Raw genomic sequence first — 4417 nt, forward strand, 5'->3', positions numbered from 1 at the left:
ACAGAAACAACTAAAGACATTTGCTTATATTTAATATGACTCAACCGTCAGTTTTTATATATTCTTTATAAAGTTAAAAAAAATTCCAGTGAGACAGGTGAGGATGTTTTTATTATTACTTTGCTTTTACAACTAAACATGACATTTTTATTGACATATATGATTAATATTTTGTTTATTATCATAAAATCGTTTTGTATTGTAGCATCAAATTTACTATTGTAACGGTTTTTAAATTAGTTATTACTTCAGTCGTAAGACAGGTCGGAACAATTTAAAGGCTAATTGTGTATTTTTGCCATTTTAAGTAAAAAAAAAAAATGAAAGCTACTACGCCATTGTAAATTAACATTAGCATAATATAGAATATTCTGAATACAGTATATTATATTTAATTCGTGTGCGATGTAGGTTATTGTTTGACCATGGCTTTTTACGTGCTCTATATGCAATGTTGTTATTTTATCTTCATAACCCCCCCCCCCCCCCCCAAAAAAAAAATAAATAAAATAATAATAATAAAATAAACACTCAATGGAGTACTAATAAAACAATGTTTAAAATCATTTGGACATATTCATATTCCCAATTTTAATTTAATATTTCCTTTACACCCTATTCAAACACCCTTATCTACGCTGGAAGACCTTTGGTTATGAACTTCAAGAGGGCTGTACACAGCAGTAATATTTCAGCACCGTGAACAGCTCCCTTGCAAATTGAAGAGTAATGCATTATTGAAAGGCTATATCAAACAGCTCTGGGGTGCTGTCTTTCTGAGCTGTATTCTAGATGAAGTCTGACTGTCTGACTGCACAAAAGCTTCTAATATGTTAATGGCCGTAGGGGATGCCTAAGGTACCATCTCCAGCTGCTTCGCACACCATATGTCAGGCTGCTTGCCACATGGATCTATTAATACCAAAAAAAAAAAAAAAAAACAAACACACACACACACACTCACACACACACACACACACACACACACACACACACACACACACACACACACACACACACAAATACATCATCCTCAAAGTTCAGCAACACAATTTCTGATGCTAAACCAGTCGACTACTGGGCGTGTTCTTTTTAAACTGTTCAGGCGCGGAATAAACAATATAGTCTTGAATGCGCTTTTTGGTTCGTGAAGTCTATTGGATAACTTCTTACCACATTGTGTGTTGCTGCCAAGGTGCCAAGGAACACACATTCTCGTATAAAACTATACTCAAAATGTACTCTTCTAAATAGTTTATTTGTAGTTAAATTCGACTGGGCTTCTTATATTCTGAAAAAAGGTGGCTGGTTTCACTAAACTTGAACTGACTAATGTTATTTTAGGTAAAGTACTCCAAGACTTCCTAGTTGCGGTCTGTGAAACCAGCCGCAACATTTGTTAATGTCCGAGATCAATGTCCGAGATCCAGGGGAATATGCACTTCACAGTCCGATTTCGAGGACTGTATACACTAATTATTAATGTTTATTATGTGAACATACTTCTGTTGCAATATTATTTAACATAAAGACACGTTAATATCAAAGTATTGAATGAAACGGGGAAATAGTATTGTTAAACATATCAAAATGTATTGAAATAGCGACTTTTAATATTATTTTGTGTTTAATATGGGCGTTACTTAAATTGACAGCACATGTACATCAGATGTTGTGGTTGGGTCGACTCATTTGCCTTTGAAATTACAGTTTTAGCAATTTTAAAGCATGGGGGGTGAAGTTAAAACATAAAACCAACTACTATTTTGTGTAATTTCGGGAGAAAAATAACATTTGTAAATGTTTAGAATAATGTGACTAGGCAGAAAATACTTCACAGCGAAGATGAAAAAGGAAAAAAAAAGAAAGTGCTCAGTGTTACATTACAGTACCAGAAGGTACGTTATTACTTTGTGTTTGTTTCACATCACTAATACGTGTTTTAGATACGGCTAAATAAATAAATAAATAAATAGATAGAATAATCGACACCTTTCTATAATTTCCCACATTCGTACAATTGTGATAGCACTGCAGTTATGAATACCTGACATGAAAGAGTTCACTATAATTCAAGCTGACACGTAGATTGCAAATCATATGCATGGTGTGTTGTTTAGCGGATGCAAAAGAACAAAGATATCCAGAAAAACGGTAAAGCATCTCCCCCACTTTTTCTTCCTTTTTTTAAAAATTGTTGCGCACCAACAAAATATAATTTTCTTATTCTAGCAAAAAATATAAGCCATATATCTGTCTCTTTGGGTATCTAAGGACTCGTAACTTAAATCCTTTAGGCTATTCATCGGGGCAGTAATTAAACCAGCAAATGGATGTAAATAAAGTGAAATTGGTTTCATGACAGATGAGATGAAGAGGCCTCTGATATGAGCAGGGTAGGACAATCATTATTTCTACGCCAGGCTGAATAAGGAACGATCGTGGGATTTATTAGGTGCACATTTTTGCTGCAAGCATACAGAAAAAGAGTATAACTTTTATCATTGTTTTTTTCTTTATTCAAAGGCGGCCGCTGAAGTATGGAGGTTTCTAGGGCTAATGATAGACATTAAGATTCTCACGCAATGAATCAGTGATTCCTGCAAAACTGACATTTGTAACAGGCCTGTACTACTAATGAGGCAATCAATCTTTCAGTTTTTTTTATTTTTTTTATTGCAAATTGCAAAAATTGCAAAAGGTAACAAAGTAAGCATTAGTCATATAGATCGTCAGAAGAAGAAAATAGGTTACATCCAATAATGTATTTTATTTCTCGTGGCAGTTTTATTTCAATATTATTTAGCGAAGGTCAGATAAAACATTTGCCAAAACAATTTACTTTTTGCATTATAAAGGTCACATGTTGTTCTTAACAATATAACGCATGTTTTGCTTAAATGTGAAGTGTAAATATAAATATATTCTACGCAATTTAATATTTAAGTACTTCATATAAACTAACACCTGCTGCAAGTATACTTTATAATATAATTCTTGTAATTTTCTAATTACATTTCTCCAGCAGATGATCCTAAAAGTGCAATAACGGTAATTATTTTAAGTTCAGGCATTTGTCTGCGTTTAAAGTCAAAATTGATAAATACAAAATACATTTTTTTTTTAAATAGCTTTAAAAAACAAAACAAAACAAACAAATAAAAAAAAAAAAAAAAAAAACATTTGAAACTTTCCTTCTCGGTAATATACTCGTGGACATGTAAGTACGTTGAGGCTCAAAATACAAACATGTTTCATATGTCATTTACTGAAGGGGCGCGTATGTTTTTGCCTCTATAACAGGGCTCTTGACAGTCTTGTTCAGTGAAACAATGACAGATGATTGTGTACAGGCTAAGTCTGTTCTTCAGACTTGCTAACAAAAGCGTATACATCTAAACAAAGTAAATAAATAAGACGTGGACACTTAGAGCTGAATTGGTAATTGCGCAGCCCTTGTGTCTTGCATTGCTCCTTTCTTTATAAATAAACGGGGGACTGAACAAGCCTGCCAGCGAAAGAGTGGTCCACTTGTTATAACAATAAGCATTACGCCTGGCCTTTGAATGGAAATGTCAGGCGGAGGGTAGCGGGGCAGATCCTTGAAATCCGTATTCATTTCCAATTCTTATTTGTTCAGTAATCTCAACCATCACCGCTAAATCTCGCGCCACTGATGTAGTTTGAGTTGTTGTTGACTCAACGGCAAAATTCAATCACTAGGGTTCTGAATCAGCCCGAAGACTTATTTGTCTAACAAATCCGTCATTTAGTGAGAAAAATATTTGAGCAGTCGCACTTGACCTCTTGTTACCCGCATGTCACATTATTCCAGGTGGTTTGAAAATATAAAATGGGGGAGGCTACCTTTTAATCCCAGAGACATTACTCAGAAGATATCTGAAAGCAGACCATTTAAAATATTGTTTGAAAATATAATATAGGCAACATATACCATTGCAATAACATATTACTTAATACTATTTGTTGTATCTATATAATTTTTTGAAATACTTTTGAAAAAAAAACATCAATAGTGTATATCTATCTATCTATCTATCTATCTATCTATCTATCTATCTATCTATCTATCTATCTATCTATCTATCTATCTATCTATCTATCTATCTAATCTGTTGGCTACTTGTATGCTAAGATTGACTTATAAGGCAGGATCACTTTGGTCCTGCCCTATTGACCTCATATTGAACACATTTGTCCATCATTATCACTTTAATACATAGCCTGAGGGCACCTACTTATTGTTACAGTAATCAATCTATTACTTTCTTTATTTCATGTCGCCAGTCATGTACACTCTAAGAATACAAGTGTCATGCTAGAACCAAAGTCTGGGTTCTGTTTGGAACTTTTATGAGCATAAAACACAGAATGCATCTGTCACATGACATCAAAT

This window comes from Polyodon spathula, chromosome 9 (genome assembly GCF_017654505.1).
Source record: "Polyodon spathula isolate WHYD16114869_AA chromosome 9, ASM1765450v1, whole genome shotgun sequence".
NCBI lineage: Eukaryota > Metazoa > Chordata > Actinopteri > Acipenseriformes > Polyodontidae > Polyodon > Polyodon spathula.